This window comes from Planococcus citri, chromosome 1 (genome assembly GCF_950023065.1).
Source record: "Planococcus citri chromosome 1, ihPlaCitr1.1, whole genome shotgun sequence".
In the NCBI taxonomy this organism is placed as follows: Eukaryota; Metazoa; Arthropoda; class Insecta; order Hemiptera; family Pseudococcidae; genus Planococcus; species Planococcus citri.
In genome coordinates, this window is record NC_088677.1 from 89,662,956 (window position 1) to 89,682,710 (window position 19,755).

At 37.5% G+C, this 19,755-nt stretch overlaps 1 protein-coding gene across 1 annotated transcript in view; it reads right to left on the reverse strand.

Annotated features, from left to right (window-relative positions):
* LOC135840290 (hexosaminidase D-like) overlaps positions 1–19,535 on the reverse strand; it is a 62,866-nt gene extending 43,331 nt beyond the window's left edge. Inside the window, exon 1 of the mRNA XM_065356739.1 lies at positions 19,250–19,535. The gene's annotated coding sequence lies outside the window, so the exon portion shown is untranslated. The remainder of the gene's footprint in view (positions 1–19,249) is intronic.
* Between the last annotated feature and the right edge of the window lie 220 nt (positions 19,536–19,755).

Sequence of the window (19,755 nt, forward strand, 5' to 3'; positions counted from 1 at the left end):
AGAAAACAGAACAGGCCCAAGTGAGGACGAAAGCTCTTGTAAATTTGTATTTCGAGATGCATAAAAACGATGTTTTTTTTCGTGAGTTCATTTTTTGGCTTTAAAACTTTGATTTTTATCATCTAGAAATGTTCTTCTGGCCCTTTAAAAAGAAAAGGAAACAAGCCCGAGCGAAGCGAGGGCAAAAGCTTTTGAAAATTTGTGGTTCGAGATGTAAAAAATAATGTTTTCCTTTCATAACAGCAATTGATTGTTTTTTCAAAATTCCAGGGATTTTGCGTGAAAATTACGAAATTCCCTGACTTTTCCAGGTTTTCCAGGCTTGTGGACACCCTGCATCTTTTGAGGTACAAAATGAACATTTTTTTTTTTTAATTTTCACCAATTAATTCATTTTGAGGTTTTTAAAAAAATTTTAAATCAATGATTTTGAGAAAAAATACAGTACTTTTCAGGCAAAATGCAGTACTTTACAGTACTTGCAGTACCGAGGATTTCAATGCAGTACTTTTACAGTACTTGCAGTACCTGCAGTACCTGTTAGACACCCTGAATACATAATTCATCTGAAAATACATCACTATCAGAGAAAATATTCTCGACATCCCCATGTTTCCAAGAAATCGTGAAAATCTTTTTTTTTTAATGGAAAAATGTTCACTTTGTACGTGACTTTAGGATAAATATTTTTTTCGCGCATAAAAGTTACCCTTCCCCTCCTGGCCAATCACGTCGTCGCCTTCAGGCAAGCAGAATATTACGAGTAATAACTCCATAAGTCAATTATTATACTTAAAGCAGGAATTAACATTAATATCTAGATAATTATGTTTAAATATGGGTACATTATTTTCATGATACACACACAGCCAACTGTCTCGTACGCGTATTGTTCGCATTGGCGATATTGTTTCAACATACGAGTAGGTATTTCTCGAAACTAATCAACTTAAAAAATCTATTGTACAAATTCTTCCACAAGGTTCTGGCGACTCGCACGCAAATTTCATTTCGTGGTCGCGATTGCAGACTTGACGACTTGGCCAAGTGGAGTGAGGACCACGTACGCTCACTTATGTAATCGAAGCTCCGCATTTCGTGATGATTACTCCCCGTCGTGTCGCTTACGCCTCACATCTCGCAATTTTCACGCCCATTTGTATGCATATTTTACTCGTATATTTGTACACATATGTATTTAATGCACAATATTCACATTCACGCTACTTGTACGAATTATTTTCTCATAATTTTTCGCATATTCGAGTCGTACATAAATATAATGCGGCGTTATTACCGGGTTCGGCTTCCTTATCTAGCAAACAATTCATTTGCACACTATATACTTATGTGTATGAAGTACCACATGGCCAGCGCAACAAAACTTAATCGTTTTATAATTTGAGTACTTTGTACCAAGTACGAAACTCGAAGGGGCGGAATATTAAAGAAAAAAATACCAATTTAAAAAAATATATAATATGTACGAGTACTTTATCTTGTGACATGACACACTTTTTCCATATAGTTGAATTGGAGGAAGACGAGTGAAGAATGGGTTCCTCAAAAAAATTGCAATCAAACCTTGTTATTGAAGCAAAAAATGTACCTACGTATGATTTGAAATTTTTCTAGCAAATGAGACTTTACCCCCCCCCCCCTTTTTGGCCCAATGATTTTCAAAAATGCATCAGAAATGGTAAAAAGTACCTACTTGATGTATTTTTGCACAGCATTTCCTCTCCGCATCCTTACTTTGAGTTTGAGAGAGCCTCTGTATGAGGGAATAACATTGCTGGGAGTTCAAGGGAGTGTCTTTTTTGGTTGAGGGAGGGATGATTGTTTTGAGGGCGGTTTCTTCTGGAGAATTTTCAAACAAAATTTATATAGAGACTTTAATTTTCAATTTTTTCAACTTTGAGAGCCTTCATGTGAGAAGATCAACATTGTTTAGGGTGACCGAGAAAATTAACATTTGTAATTACGTATTTGTTTCTAGTTATTATGTTTGTTTACGAAGTTGTGTACCTATGTGTAGTGTGTACAAACAGGTAGGTACACGACGCGATCTCGAAATTTACCGCAAAGACCAAAGAGAGAAGAAATCGTACACTGCTTTCACTGACAATGACAATCGACTCTACACCGCATAAAATAGACCTCGTTTACGTGCTAATAATGTACTCGTACGTGTAAGATTACGATGTCGATATGCCTCAAATTCTACGTACAACTCGGTGTGCATATCTGAATACTGTACTCTACATTCATGTACATACACAAGAAAGACATACCTATTACCTGTACCTAACTTTATGGAATGGTGAGAAGGAGGGGGAGGTGAGACGTAACTGAGCCTGAGCGTATTTAATCGTGTCTGTTGATGATGTCTTGACAGCTGATGCAGATGCAGCTGCTGCTGCTGCTGCTGCGCTACTACGAGTATAATATGCAATGCATTTTTACGTGTGTAAGTGTGTGCGTACCTAGTTGGATAACCTTAATGAGTTTTTTCGAGTCATTAAACGGAGCGTCAAAGATAAACGAGATGCATTTAAATGGATCTCTCTTTTTCCATCTCGTAATCCGTTAAGTTTGATGAGTTTAGAGCAAAAAAAAAAAAAAAGAAATAAACAAATAAAATGAGCTCCTCGGTCCTCGCAACTCGTACTCGCGTACTTAAAACGTACCATAATTTTTTCTTCTTTTACGTGCTTATTATTACTTATAATTATTATGTGCGCTGTAATGGCGAAAATGACAATTGTACGTATGATGTGGTGAAGCGGTTCGTTGATGTTTTGTACATAAAATTTCTCGTAGAATGAGCTACGGTACATGGCTCCCCCCCCCCCCCAACAGGGTGGTTATGAGAATTTATCATTCGATGACTGAATTTCGAATTTTTAGCAAAAAATCGTGGCATTTTTGAATTTTTGGCCAATGTAAAAAATCAAGACTTGAATTTCTGGCAAAAATCAAGATTTTATTACACTTCTGCAAAAAAAAAAGTTCACCCTTTTTGAAAATCAGAACATAAAAAAAAAGGAAAAAACCCAGGACTTGGTACATATTTTGAATCTCTTACCAAAAAATTAAAAAATTTTCAAATTTCTGAAAAAATTGGATTTTTTTCAATTTTTGAAAAAAATTCAAGACTTTTCTGAAATCTTGATAAAAATTGAGACTTACAAAAAAAATTCTGACAAATAATCAGGACGGTTGGAAAATCGAGACATTTTCGAATTACTGAAAAAAATACGAATTTTTTCAAATGTTGGCTAAGAAATCGTGACCTTTTTCAAATTTCTAAAAAAAATTTAATGAAAATCCTTTGGAAACCATTGAACTAGGAAATCAATCAGTAAGTGATATACAGGGTGGCCAGAAATATTGGGTACCCCTAAAAAAGTTTTCTAACTAAATATTTCGGTTGGTCACAGTGAATGATAATAATGATAACACACGATTGGTTGTTGGACTGGAGAGATAACATTTCACCAATCATATGCATCTATTTCACGTTGCCAACCTATATTTTTAATGAAAAACTTTCTTGGGGGTACCCGATATTTCTGACCACCCGCAGAATCTAGACAGAAAAAATGGCAGGAATTAGAGGAAAATCTGGATTCCTGTAAAGATAGCCAAAGATCCTGGCAACTGTTGAAGAGACTTGATGGAGGCAAAACCCAACAGAGCAATTTCACTCAGGTTACAGCTAACCAAGTAGCCCATCAACTACTCCTGAATGGCAAGACTGACAGCAAAAGCAGCCAAACAAAAGTGGAAATATGCATAGATGTGGAAGTGAATAACTTTGCCACACCAATTACTAACAAAGAAGTGAAGTCTGCAATCAAATTGTCCAAAAACAGGAAGGCTGCTGGTGTGGATAATATGTATACTGAACAGATCAACCACTTCGGACCAAAGGCAATAAATTGGATCCAAAAAGTGTTTAATGCCTGCGTAGAAACTTCAAAAATGCCAAGACTATGGCATGGCAATAGGCACATGTTATTGCATTACAGAAACCAGGCAAGGATGCAAATGACCCAAAGAATTACAGGCCTATCTCCCTGTTGTGTCACCTATACAAGATTTTTGAATGAGTCATTTTAAAGCGCATGGCTGACTATATAGATGAGGGGCTGATCAGACAGCAGGCTGGATTTAGACCAGGAAAATCATGCACTGGCCGGATATTACACTTAAAACAGCACATTGAAGATGGCTTTGAAAAGAAGAAAGTCACTAGAGTAGTGTTTGTCGACCTCACAGCAGCTTTTGACACAGTGTGCCACCGACTACTCCAGTATAAGGTGTATCAACTTACAAAGGATTTTAAATTTACACAGATAGTCACTATGTTGATGAAAGACAGAAGATTCTATGTGATACTCAATGGTAAAAACAGCACCTGGAGGCGGCAAAAGAACGGATTGCCCCAGGGCAGTGTTTTGTCACCAATTATTCTCTTCAACATTTACACCAATGACCAACCAATTGGACCAGATACTAACCACTTTCTGTATGCAGATGATCTTGCACTAACTGCCCAACATGATACGTTTGCAGAGGTGCAGGACACACTAAACCAGGCTATAGCAGAACTGGACACTTACAGGCATGAAACTCACTATTTCATTTTTTTTTAGTGACTTTAGTGACTGAAAAATAGCAAAAAAGTGACCAAAAATTTGAAAAAAAGTGACCTAAACTTTGAGAAATGTGAGTAAAGTATATGTAGCGATCATCGGAGAATGTTTTTAGTACCCCCCCCCCCTGCATGAGCGTAGCAAAGTGTTGATGTATACCCAGGGGCGGATGGGGCACTTCAAAGTTACCGGGATTTGGCGCCGGTGCTGATGCGACGCCAGTTTTTCTGGGGCGATGATTTTTTTTTTTTTTTTTTTTTTTTTTTTTGTTAAACCCCGGTCGCACTAGGCGCCGAGGGTTTATTTTAATTAAAAAGAAAAACAATCTTAATCTTAAGGCTACTAATATTACTATTTTTAATTATCCTAGATTATAGTTATACCTTCACCCCAAGATTAAGATGAGGGACGGGAAGGGGAATGGGAGGGAGAGTGAGACGGATCGTCCACCCTGACCCAGACCCCTAGGCAGTTGCCTAAGGCTCGATCTCTGCCAAGCTCCAGGAGTCGTTATTCACGCGTACCTGTCTGACAGCAGACCGGGCCCCCGACCCGTCTCTGGGGGAAGTTTGAAGGGGGAGTGATTTCGCCTAGGGGTGATCCCAACAAGTTGGGGCCCCTAGTTAAAAAGGCCATGAGTACATGGGGATATTTGTGGGGCGGTCAGCGCACTTGCTGCTTGCTTCTCGCCGACCGCCCACATGAAAGATTGTTAAATTTCTATACTAAGATTAGGCTATTCTATACAATATTACATATCTTGAATCCAGGACTGTCTTGAATCGCGACTTCCGGATGTTTTGGTTGCTTCTTGTATTATGTTTGGGTAAAAATGTATGGGGATTTATATCAAAAGAAAGAATATATAAAAAAGAAAGAAAAAAATTTTACAATATTTACAGTTATTTATTAAGTATTTACGTTAAGTATTTTTGTTTATTGGGCCATATCTATACAAACTAAATTACATCTGAAACCCTAATTACAAACATTTACATGATACATAAATATAAGGTGGAGGGTGTCTATTTATAATTTATCGGCACCAACCACCTCTGACAAATTAAATATATAAGGTGAAAATAAAAAGTAAGATAGAAACTGAAAAATAAAAACATGAAAGTAAAAAGGTATATGGGTAAATATATTTACATCTTAAATCTAGAGACTAATTCGGGATTTGGTTACTTCACATGGCACTGGCTACACTATCTTCGCGATTGGGTGCATACTCTGACTGTGATATGGGATTTCTTGAAGAACTCAATGATTGAGTGTCTTACCAGATCCCAGTTCAGCTTGTCTCTTCCGCACCCCAACCTGGGTATAGCCAGCTTTCCAATATTCAGTTCTTTACATTTTACAACTAAATTTTTAAGAGTAATTAGGAAATCTCTCTCTGTTGGTTTATGGTTGTAGCGTTCTTTTGTAACCATATATAAGACGTAGTTTTCGACTTTTTTACCGCTGAGTTTACCTGTCTTTTTGATTTCAACTATTTCCCAGACCGATGCCCCCCTGCCCTTTAGATCGTCTTTGGAGCCAAATTTACGGGTAATCTGTTTCGCGACGCCTGCGGACATTTCGAAATCCGCACTGACACAATGTGCCAGCGGGTATTCCGGGAAGCATACTAGAAGGTCTTCTTCGATTTCCTCCAGAGTGAAGACTCCGTTGGAGGTCGTTACTAACTCCCCCCAGCTTCCCCTCTGGAGTTTCTCGTTCAGTTCCTTTTCTTTCCTATCTAGCAAGATCTTGACTTCCGCTGGAGTTGACGGTGCAGCTTCCATGTACTCCTTGTATGGGAGAAGGGTGGCCACGGCCGCCGGCCCAGCTGGTCTGAAAAACCTCTCTTTGACTGCCCTAAGGACTAGGTATTGCATTGGTTCGATAAACTTGTGGTGATAGAAGAGTAGAGAGAAAGGGTGTCCCAACTGCCCACTAACTAGTAGTTGCTCCAGGGCCCTATCCACTATCCTACTGGCATCGTTTTGATGGTCAATATCGTCAAAGTATTTTCCTAATATCGATTGGGGGCTAATAGGGTTATCTGTTTTGGTTGGTTTTCGGGCATGGTCGTAGGTTTTTTGGACTGTCGTTATCCTGTGGAAGATGTCCTCCAGCTTTTCGGTGTTTTCGTGCGGTCCTTGAGGCATGTATATTTTTCCGGCAACCAGCTCCCTTGAGCCCCCGGCTTCCGCTGGATTTTCTCTGACCACCGGTCGCGAAGCATCATGCCTTTCGGCACTTATCAACACGGCGGTCGTCATGGCGCCATTGGATTCCGGGTTGGTATCTCGGTCATATTCAGAGGCCCAAGCTGCATCTTCGTATGTGCTCTGGATTCCATCTTCCGTTAGGGTCAGGTTTCCAACGTTCGGGGTATGTTGTATGGGTTTGGTAGTTGGTTGTTGTGGGGTTAACTCTCTGCTGTCGGCGGAAAAAAAATCAGTTTGATTTCGGAATCGAGACTTTTTTTGAATTAACTGTAAAAAAAATGGGGACTTTTCTCCAATTATGGCTAAAAAAAACGCATCTCTCGCTTAAAAAGCAAAATTTTCTCAAATTTTGCAGAAATTGGGACAAAAAAATTTCTCTGTTACAAGTAATCAGGATGTATCGGTAGGGATTGCGCCCGCAGGTTCCACTATAACGGAAGATGCGAACCTGTGTAGCGAATCGCGCAGCTAATGGAAATTTCCTCTTAGGGGCGCGATTTATCATCTTATTGTTAGTACTCGGAGAGGCTACATATAGAGTCAGCTATGAGTCATGAGTGCCACTTCAGTATAATAAGCTTTGCTTTTACGTTTCAACACAAATTCCGGCCTTTTACGCCGATGAGTAGGTTAATTACGGACTTGTATTATTTCTGTATTATTTGCGTCTATACTCCTTATTTAAATATGTCGCGTAGTTTCACCTTTAGTCTAATCAGTCTCTTGTGTAGCTGTTAAATACTCCCGAATAAATAAGTTGCGCACGTACTCGTGTATTGCACTCTGTTGGGCACTCGCGAGGAATCTTTTGATGATTTTAAAGTTCAAACTTGTCTTTTCGCCTCATCACTGCAACATTGTTAGATTGGCATACAAGATTGATACATTGTACGTGTATTTAGTTCGTTTCTGAAAAATGTTCGAGGAGATAATAAGGCCAAAAACCAAATTTGGAGAGCTTAAATCCATAATAGGGGAGAACGCTCATCAGTGATGCAAAGGGACACCTCAGATTCGTCTTTAGCACACAAAAATAGACCAGTATACCAAAATTCAGCTTTCAACCTCACTTTTCCCAATGACCGTCTATTTTCGGCTAGTTTTCCTGGACCATGATTCCTTCCTTGAAGCCTGGTAATCAATAACCAATCAGGTACCTAAATTGATTTTTCAATTTTTTTTAGCGAATTAACTTCTCATTAAAAGCTGAATGAGGGACATTTTGAATTTTTTTCTCAATTTGGTCAAACAATTACATTTTTTATACCTGCTGGCATTCGAGCCGAGCCTCTCAAAAATGGGCCATCTCAAAGCGTTCCACTGTAGAAATGTAGAGTCACTCGTTCGCCATTTTTTTTTCAAGAATTTTTTCCGCATTTCACGAATGCACGTACGCAATTTTTTTTAGCTTATTGCGTTAGTTGCTAGGTTTATAATACCATATAACGCAGTCGAGTCGTCGTCATTGCGCGGATAAATCACGAACAAGCGATAGTGATCGCGGTGCCATGCCAGTGCCATAGTGTGGCTGTGGCGTGTAAGCGTTCCAAGTGTAGGTTAATTTGCGTTTGAATGCGCTGCCTTTTTGAAATTAAAATTCGTTATCGTGATCGAAATTAATAAGTTATTCGTCGTCGTTGCTTTCACTCGAGGCGACGCGACGACGACGTTGCAGTCAAGTATAGGTATGTACGCTGGCGTATCGTGATAATGGTCATTGCTTCCAAAATCAAGCGAAAAAACAATCGAAAAAAAAAACAATGGGAAAATGAAAAGTGATCGGAAAAACTCGATTATTACGCGGTCACGTGTGAAGGGGGTGGATAGCTGATGATGGAACTGTTCCTATTGTCTTTGCTCCACGATGAGCAAAAGTAGGAAAATGTGAAAACCGAAACGAAACTGACTGAGAGATGATTGACAGTGAAGTTTGGTACGGTGCAAAGTGATCCAGGTGACTGCACTAGGTATATCTTCTATACGAAGGAACTGATAACTTTTTTACACATTAGTTATTTTACTTTTCGAATTATCAATTTTTTCAAAGCTTTTGCTCTCGCAATTCGAATATAAAAAAACACTCACGCAAAAAAGCGTGAGATAACCGGCTTTTCAGAATTGAAAAACGTATTAAAAACATATTAATTATATTTATATCAGTATAACAGTTTTATAAATATAAAAAAAATATCTACATCGTAATCAACTTCGGGTCAGTTATTTATTCACTAGTTTCTCAAGTATTACAATAGCGTAATTAATTTTAAATTTGCATAATATTTCAATTCATTGAAATAAATTTAAAAAACAAATAAAATCTCAATAAAGCATATTTGGATATTTCATATTGTTCTTTTTTTCGAGGGTGTTCATAATTCAATTATGACTGGAAAATTTTAAAATTTCTTGGGTTAATTTTTGATTGTGATTTTAAACATTACCACGTCGTAATCAACTTCGGGTCAGTTATTTATTCACTAGTTTCTCAAGTATTACAATAGCGTAATTAATTTTAAATTTGCATAATATTTCAATTCATTGAAATAAATTTAAAAAACAAATAAAATCTCAATAAAGCAAATTTGGAGATTTCATATTGTTCTTTTCAAATAGAATTCATAACAATGTCTTTCAATATGCAAATTTTAGTATTAAATTGCTTTTAGAATTTAATAGATAGAAAATCTGACGTCATATTCGTATTCAGCGTTACAAGAAACGTACTATTTCATGTGTCGCACGAACAAAACACTTTATTTAATTTTTACCCCCTTTGGGGAGGTGCCGGGGGCCATGGATGGGGTCCAATCAAAAATCTGACGTCATATTCGTGTTCAGCGTCACCGAAAACATACAATTCGATATATCACATGCCCCAGATTTTCTTTTGAAAGTTTCACCCAAAATTGGGGGTGGGGGTGCTCCCCCTTCGTCAAAGAGTCCCATCTCGAAACCTAAATATTTCGAAACAAGAAATAAACTGAGAAATCGTTTGGGTATTAAGACAGACATTGGTGTTTGCTAAGCAAAACATTTATGCTTTAAAAAAAAATAGGTGTACCAAAAACAAAACTGATGAGGAAGTCTGCAAAAGTCTGCAAAAATGCCACCAAAAATAAATTAGGCCTACCTAAGCTGAACTGTCAGAGGAACACGTGAACCGACTTTCCATCGAGTTCCTAACAAGAAATAAACTGAGAAATCGTTTGGGTATATTAAGACAGATGTTACTGATTATTGCTAAGCAAAATATTTATTCTTAGAAAAAAATAGGTATACCAAAAACAAAACTGATGAGGAAGTCTGCAAAAGGACGCAAAAATGACAAAAAATATCACTTAATCTGAAATATCGAGGGAACGCCTGGACCGATTTTAATAAAACTCGAAATCTCAAAATTTCGGCAATACACCAGTCGGGAGGGATAAAGCACTTTGTTCAAAATTTCATAGGTTTCGAGTTGACTCTGCCACAAAATTGGTACATAAACACATATATATATAGATTTAAACTTAGTCATTGTGGTGCCCGTTTTAAGTATACGTAGTCATTGTGGTGCCCGGTTTTGGTCTTGAGGTGCCCAAATCGGGCACCACAAGGTCTTTCTATATAAAACGATGTAGAATCTCATGAAATGCACTCTAAGGTGAAAAAAAATTTTTTGAGGCAGGCACCGCAAGTACCAAGTTTATATAACGGGCACCACTATGACTAAAAATACCAAAAAAACTAAACTGCTCCGAAACACCTCTATCATACATATATATGTGATCCTCTATGTACGCGGGCACCACAATTACCATAAAAGACCCGGGCACCACAAGGTACTAGGTACGTGTATTCATATATATATATATATATATATAAACTTTAAGGAAACCTGAAAAAAAACTAATGGTCCCACAATGATCCCAACACCCCAAAACGCAAAGAAAATTTACTCCGGACCGAAACTGTCACAGTTGAGACAAATACAGTACCTGACTTTTCTTCGAAAAGCCGGTAAAATTGTGGATATTAAAAAAAAAACTATAAACAAAAGTTGTAGAGTGTGAAAAATTGAACAATTTTTACTGATCAGACTTTGAAACCGGTTCATTGGTTTGCATTCAGCAACCAGTTGACAATCACCTAAAAATTGAAGATGAAGAAAAGAACTTGAAACAAAGGTTGTAGAGCGCGAAAAATTGAACTATTTTTGCTGTTTGGATTTTGAAACCGGTTCATTATAATTTGCAGCCAGTTATTAAAAATTTCCCAAAAATTGTGGATATTGAAAAAAGCTTGAAACAATAGTTGTAGAGTGTGAAAAATAATACAATTCTGATTGGTTCGCACTTAGCAACCATGTTCTTTCTTATCTCTGACCCGCCGGACCCTTCCTAAAAATTCAGGAAAAATCCCAACCGGCTCAAAAATAGTAGAACCGGACAAAGCAACATCACTATAGAAGACTTCAGAATACAACACACCACACTCCATAGGTAAAGATTTAGGGTACCTACTAAAATTCATTTTACATTTTCGAGTCATGTCTTTCGATTTCGCTCAAATTTTTATTACAATATATACCCACCCAGTAACTAAGAACCCCGCAATTAGTTTGGCCCCAGTCCCCTCAGGTGGGGGTGGGGGGGCTTCCATTATTTTCACATTGTCTCGAGGTACTCAACTTCAGCAGCCCATTCCTCCAAAACTATGATACTTTGAGCAAAACTGATTTCACAGTTCGAAAGGACATTGCATTTAGAACTTTTTAAGCATTTTGAAGTTTTCAAAAGTTGAAAGTTGAACTTTCAAATTGAAAGTTCAAATTTCAAAATGCCGCTGTAAGTGGGAGCTACCATTTAAAATTTTGAAAAAATTTCCATAGATGTACCTTTTGATGCTTTTTCGAAATATTTAAGTTTCAAGATGGGATCTCTCAATGGAGGGGAGCACCCCCACCCCCTTTTTGGGCGAAACTTTCGAAAGAAAATCTGGGGCATGTGATATATCGAATTCTATGTTTTTGGTGATGCTGAACTCGAATATGACGTCAGATTTTTGATAGGACCCCATCCAAGGGCCCCAGCACCTCCCCAAAGGGGGTAAAAGTTCAGAAAAGTGTTTTGTTCGTGTGACACATGGAATAGTATGTTTTTGGTGACGCTGAACACGAATATGACGTCAGATTTTTGATCGGGCTCGTCCACGACCCCCAGCACCTCATCAAAGAGGGTGGCCCCCCCAAAAATGGCTACATTCGTGTGACACATGAAATAGTATGTTTTCGATATCGCTGAGCACGAATATTGCCTTAGTTTTTCGAATCGATTTCACCCATGGCCCCTAGAACCTCCCCAACAGGTAAAAATCAAAAAAAATTGTTGGGGCCGTGGATGGGGTCCTATCAAAAATCTGATGTCATATTCGTGTTCAGCGTTACCAAAAACATGCAATTCAATATATCACATGCCCCAGATTTTTTTCAAAAGTTTTGTCCAAAATTGGGGGTGGGGGAGGGGGTGCTCCCCCTCCATTGAGAGCTCCCGTCTCGAAACTTGAATATTTCGAAAAAACATCAAAAGGTACATCTATGGAAATTTTTTCAAAATTTTAAATGGTAGCTCCCACTTACAGCGCCATTTTAAAATTTGAACTTTCAATTTAAAAGTTCATCTTTCAAATTTTGAAAATTTCAAAATGCTTAAAAAGTTCAAAATTTAATACTCTTTCGAACTATGAAATCAGTTTTTATCATAGTACATTATAGATTTGGAGGAATGCGCTGCTGAAGTTGAGTACCTCGAGACAATGTTAAAATAATTGAAGCCCCCCACCCGCCCCCTGATGGGGCTGGGACTAAGTCATTTTTCCTGAGTATTCCAGATTTTCTAAATCATTTTTTCCAATCTTCTACACTACCCCATACTTTAATTAAAGAAGAAGTTTCGGGAGGGGGGGTGTGTAATTTTTGTCATGAACTGGATAATTATGTATTTCTTCGGACATAAATAATGCCGAAGGAAAAATCAAAAATGAAGAATAATTTTGACTGACAAAACTAAGAATAAGTACGATAAGAGCAATTATATGTATTGTATACGCTTCTATTTACCTATTCCTGTATGAAAATGACAAAAAAATAGCAGAGCCGATGCGGACCTGGGACATATGTATCATGTTGGGCCCCAGTTCTCTCAAGTAGAAGCTATTTTTAGGTTTTTGAGAGGAGGTGGTGTTGAATGAAAATTTATGGATTCGTGTAGTAGGAAAGCATCAATTTTGCCAATGGCTTATATGGAAATTTTTCTCTTCTTTTCTGGAATTTTGAAGACCTCGAATGAGAAATGAATCTCAATAGTTGAAGAATAGGTGTAATAAGCTTGACTTTTGCTTTATTCTAAACAGATGAATCGGGCTAAAAATTGATCACAATTTTAGTTTCATCATCGAAATTTATACAAGAAACCGAGATTTGTTCTAGATCACTTCAGGTTCGCCGAATGAATCGTCGTTCGTGGAAAGTAATCAGCGCCGTGAGTTTGAGCGCGAAGCAACCATCGTCATAAAATTCGGCTTAATACTTATAGTGGGTGTAAAAGTTACAATATTGATAAAAATAAAATCCATGCACGATGTGAATATCATCGTAGCCATGTGTATTCGTCACTTTGGTCCATATTGAAATCGGCCCGGCCGTTGAATAATTAGTCGAGTTGATCGTAAACCATATTTTATTGCGGTTGCTGTTTAAAAGTGTGTATTTTCTCGACATCGCGTTCAACTCTGTATGGCGAATTGGCGGTTTGCTTTTACGAGGTCTGCCTTATATACTCGTATTTGTAGTTTCAATCATTATTATTATTATTTTGAATTTTGTATCGAGTGATACAGAAGCAAAGACATAGTCCGCTATTTATTCAGCCTTGTTGTTTGTTGGTTCTGAAGGCGATTATATAGTGACCTGGTCAAGCGTATATTCTCTCACCACATAATTAAATAGTGTGCTCGATGTAAATAGGTACAATGTGTTATGAAACAGCAGAACCGATTATACCTGTATAAATGCATTTACAAACATTTTGACAAATTTTGATAGCGATTGCTTCCTAAGCCCATCATATTGGGTATGATACGAGTATTTTGAACGAGGCATTCGGCTTCTTCAACCCTCTCATTGCAACCTCTCGGTTCGAAAGTGATTGAGTTTTTTTCCTCTCGAGTTTCATTATTAAAATGATCTGTGTATCTAGTGCTTGTAATTCGTGATTCGATCCAAAGTGACCTGAATTATGTGTAGCGTTTTCAGTGTCACCCAATTTTCATTGTACGCGCGAGCAGCGGACGCGACGACGCTGCGATGGACGCGAACTTCACGCTTTAATGCGATTCGCAGACAATACGATGAGATGGTTCCAGCGTTGTCATAGCGTCGTTTCTCATTCAGTCTATACCTACGTACAATCTAAAATGCGTGATTGCGATTGCAGCATCGACTTTCAGACACGGACCAACGAACGTTCACTCGATCTCGATCTGTTTTCCTAATTGATCGACATCGGCATCGTCTAACTATCTGGTATCTGCACTCTGCAGCCTGCATGGGATGGCGATGGCGAGCAGCGCAATTCAATCGTTCCGATGCCATGTTCTCTTCCTTTTCTTCTTATAATAGTTCTCTCATCTCTGACGCACTGGCACAGGCAGTGGCTGACTGACGTTTGTCTTTCGTCTTTTTGTAATTGCTGTTTTTGTAACCTTGATGGTTCGGCTATATTGACGAGACCTTGTACAGGAAACTCGACTAGCTGCGACTGTGGTTCACTATCATTTTGTTGACGCGATAGTTCGGATCTCTCGATTCGGTTGAATTAATATTTGCACCGATGAACTTGAAATGTCAGGGATTTTACGATGAATACGATTATTTTTTGGTCTAAATTGACGCGTGAGAACTTGATTTGTCCAAGAGTCTTCTTGTTTGAAGCTGCTGCAACTTGGAGAAAATCTGTTGCCGGTCTTTTAAAGTGATCGAGAGAGGAGTTTCAAAAATACATTTGCCAAAAATTTCAAAAGTTCAAAGTTGAGTTTTTTTTTGAAAGCTCAATCTTCGAAAGCTTCCCGGTTTTCGGAGCCATGATTCAAAAATTTCAGAAAATTAAGGATGCATGCGTCGTTGTGATTAGAGGCATGACGAAGTGATGTGTCGTTGAGATAGGAGGAGAATGAAATTTTCTCAACTTTTTTCGTCAGATTTTCCCAACTTTTCACCACAGACCCTCCCTCTACGGTATTTTTCATGCTAATTAGCCAGATGTGGTTCGAACAAATTTTAGAAGGGGGAATTTGGAAAAAAAAAAGTAGAATAATTCGATGTGAGAAGTAGGGTGGCTCTTATTTTCCAAGTTGGGATTTTCCTTCCTCCCAACCCCAAAGTTGTGACCTCTGGTGAGAAAATAATTCTCTACTTTTTATTTTTTCCATTTTCGAAAAACTTCGGCTGTGGCGGCCACTCAATTTTCAAAAATTTGGAAAAATAAAAATTCGCTGAAACACGTTTAAAATTTCAAAATTTCAAGTTCTGTAATCTCTAAAAAGTCTCTTTTGAGTAAAATAAACTGACCCCTTAGAATATCTGAAATTTGTATTTTATGTCGGAAATCCTAAAATTAATTGTTTTTGGTCATAGCTGATATTTTGATGCAAATTATTCACTCGCATAATAATTGCAATGAATTATGCAAGTTGAATTTTTGAAAAATTTGTACAAGAAAAATAATGAGCGGATTAAATCCGGTTCATTTGAAACTCAGTAGCTTCTGGGAACGGATTTTGAATTTTATTATCACTAAGAGTCGAAGCGAAATTCTTCCTTATTGGAGGAGAGGGGGGGGGGTTAGAGAACCAGAAATTCCCAACTAAGCATCATAGTCCGGCATATGACAATAGGAGTAATTGCACCCCCCCTCGCCGATTCTCCGGGACAACTTTTTTCCTAAAGGGGACATCTTAAGGAACATTTTAAAGCAAACGTGCCCAAAAAAAAGTTGGTCTTTCTTACAAAATGGAGGAAATTTTGATTGACAGGTCACATAGGACTTGCACGAAAATTTTCAAACTTTACAAAGGTAGATCGAAAGATCATGCAAAAATTTATCACCTGTCCAAATTTCAAGTGCTAAAGTGCGTTTTCCGATTTTTGGTGATTTTTTTGAAAATCGAATTTAGACCAAAAATGAAGGAAAAAATCAAAATTTTACCAAATTGACCGAGAAAGCTGAAATTTGGAATATACCCTATTTTCGACATGCCAAATCGATTGGAAACGGTTTCAATCCGTTTTGAGCAGTTCTGGAGCCTCCAGCAGATTTTTGAAACTCGAAATTTCCACAAAATTCCATCAAATTGGACTTGTACAGCTGAAATTTATTCTGAAAACTAATTTCAATACGCTACGAAGTACTGCAGGTGAATTTCAAGTCGTTTTGGAGCCTCCAGCGATTTTTTTAAAAATTACTGGAGCCTCCAGTAGAATTTTGAAACTTTAAATTTCCCCAAAATTTCATCAAACTGAGATAGAGAGTCGAAATTTATTCTGCAAACTAATTTTAACACACTCTGAAGACGACTTCAGGTGTGTTCAAGTCATTTTAGAGCCTCCAGCGACTGTTTTGAAAATTACTGTAGCCTCCAGCCGATTTTTGAAACTTTAAATTTTTACAAAATGTCATCAAACTGAGATAGAAAGTCGAAATTTATTCTGCAAACTAATTTTAACACCCTCTGAGGACGACTTCGGGTGGGTTCAAGCAATTTTAGAGCCACCAGCGACTTTTTTTAAAATTACTGGAGCCTCCAGTAGATTTTTGAAACTTGAAATTTTCCCATTATTAATTTATCAAATGGAGTTGGCAAGCTGAAATTTACTTCGCAGACTACATGGTGGTTTCAAATGGTGTTGAAGCTTCCAGCTACTTTTAGGAAATTTCAATTTTCCAAAAAAAGGCCCATATAACCTTTCAAAAAGTCGCTGGAGGCTCCAAAACGACTTGAAATCCACCAGTAGTCAACTTCGTAGCGTATTGAAATTGGTTTGTAGAATTGAATTTCGACTCTCCATCTCAATTTGATGAAATTTTGGGGAAATTTCAAGTTTCAAAAATCTACTGGAGGCTACAGTAATCTTCAAAAAAAGTCGTTGGAGGCTCTAAAATGACTTGAAATTCACCTCCAGTACTTTGAAGCGTATTGAAATTAGTTTTTAGAATAAATTTTAGCTTTACAACTCCAATTTGATGGAATTTTGTGGAAATTTCGAGTTTCAAAAATTTGCTGGAGGCTCCAGAACTGCTCAAAACGGATTGAAACCGTTTCCAATCGATTTGGCATGTCGAAAATAGGGTATATCCCAAAATTCAGCTTTCTTGGTCAATTTGGTAAAATTTTGATTTTTTCCCTCATTTTTGGTCTAAATTCGATTTTCAAAAAAGTCACCAAAAATCGGAAAACGCACTTTAGCACTTAAAATTTGGACAGGTGATAAATTTTTGCATGATCTTTCGATCTACCTTTGTAAAGTTTGAAAAATTTCGTGCAAGTCCTATGTTGAAACGCGAAATCTGCGATTTCGGCTGACCTGTCAATCAAAATGGCCGCCATTTTGTAAGTAAGGCCAACTTTTTTTTGGGCAAGTTTGCTTCAAAATGTTCCTTAGGATGTCCCCTTTAGGAAAAAAGTTGTCCCGGAGGATCGGTTGGGGGGGGGAGGGTGCAATTATTACTCCCATTGTCATATGCAGGACTATCACGAACTTCCCAATGGCCCCCAGTTGCCTGGAAAAAGCTCTTAAGTTGATTTTTTGGGAGGGGAGTAGGAGGAGGGGAAATTACCGATTTTGTGGAATAAAACGGTGAATTTTCAATGTGATTTGTTTGCAACTTCCCCTTCCAAAATTTGTTCGAACCACATCTGGCTAATTAGCATGAAAAGTACAAGAGGGGAAGGGTCTGTTGTTGAAAGCTGGCGAAAAGAAGGTCTGAAAAATTTCAGTATTAACCCAACCCCCCCCCCTCTCCCCTCAACAACGACACGTCACTTCGTTACACCTTTGACTTTTTTTTTTTTTCAACGAGAAGTTTCATTTCAACCGGGGGTCAGTAATAAACCTGAGTACTGAGTAAGGTATGAAAACTTTGAAAAGCGAATAAACAAAAACCCAAAAATCAATCAGCAAAAGTCAAAATTAAAAAAGAAAATAGACAAAACTTGTTCTAATTTTGGTTTTTTGGTTTTGATTTTGACTTTTTGACATATCTTGATTCAGCTTTAGCTTAATTGTTCTAAATCCTAAGAATGCGAACATTGGCCCTCTGTTTTGGATAATTTGCAACATTTAGTTCACTAAAACAATGCTGAAAAATCGATCTGAATCTTATCAAGAGAAGAAAAATCATTCAAAATGAGTAATGTTGCAGGGTAGATGGTAGACGAATGCTTCGAAGTTCGAACCTCTTCTATAAAAAAAAACTGGTTCCGGTTCCACAACAATTACGTTCCGAATGTTTTAGTCCATTAACACAAAAACTACCGACTAATTCATTCATTAATAAACACGACTCAACAATACAGTTTACAGTTCGGATTTGGAAACTCTAGCGTATCATTTCTTCAGCGAAGATGCAGCAACTCAATTTACTCGTATCAAGGTGTAAAAATCTCCAAACTCGATAAAATAGTACGTAAAACCAGATACGATATTTCAGCATATTCAACTCGAACTCGACCTTTCCTTTGTGAAAAATCACTCGAGTATAAATACGAGAAGGATGAGCTAGAAGAAAGACGATATCGATCGAAGAACCATCGTGATTTCGTCTTACAAGTTAGGAACACCTGCTCTTAGCAGAAAGTAAAACCAGGTGCATATAAAATAAACTCATCCGAATTAAAAGTTATATTGAGGTTTTTCCAAAAAAAAAAAAACAACAACTAAGTTTTGTTCATTGATTTTCACAAAATGAAGATACCTAGTTTTGAAACCCATCGATCGAAAACCGAAATGAGTTGGTTCTAAAATACAGTCAATTAAACGAACATTGGAACTATTCGAGCATCGAGAATCATATTTCTTTCGATCAATTCGAGCAATAAAACGAAGAAAAATGAAAAACTTGGAAAGTGAACATCTCCACAACTCTGTTATCAATACACTACTTCACCTACTTACACTTTCCAGCGCAAAAGCTTTCTTCAAAATGCCACACACGCTCGGAAACATTGCAACATTCGACTTTCAAGTTTTCGAATTTTACAACCGAGCATTACTATTATCAATTTACTCGTAAGATATATTTATTAGAAAATACGTAAAATCGATCAACATACCTCAGGTTAGATCAAGTCTCCGGCTTCGCTGACCAAAGCAACAAACAAATGAAACATCCAACTTCATAATAAGCTAACGACACTATTAAAATATCGAATATACGAATTAATTACGCGAAAAATTGTTGAAATTAAACGATCGCCAATAAATTTCGCATATTAATCGCCAAAAAGTATTATTAATTTAAAAATAATTAATAATCAGAATTAACCGAGCACATAAAATAAAACAATCACATAATCCGCACAACCTCTTCGCGTCACATAACACACAAATACTGGACTTGCGTTTGTGTATGTGTGTCGTAAAAGTTTTCAATCCCTTTTTCATTGTCCGCGAATTCCGAATTGAGCCGAGTTGACCCGAATATGAATCATAGACCTACGAACATAGACCAGAAAAACAGTTTGAGTTTGCAAGTGTCGTTGAAATGTTATTCGCTAGGAGCGCTAAAGGCAGTAATGATGTTATCATTTTTTCATTTTTTATAAAAACGTGAAAAATT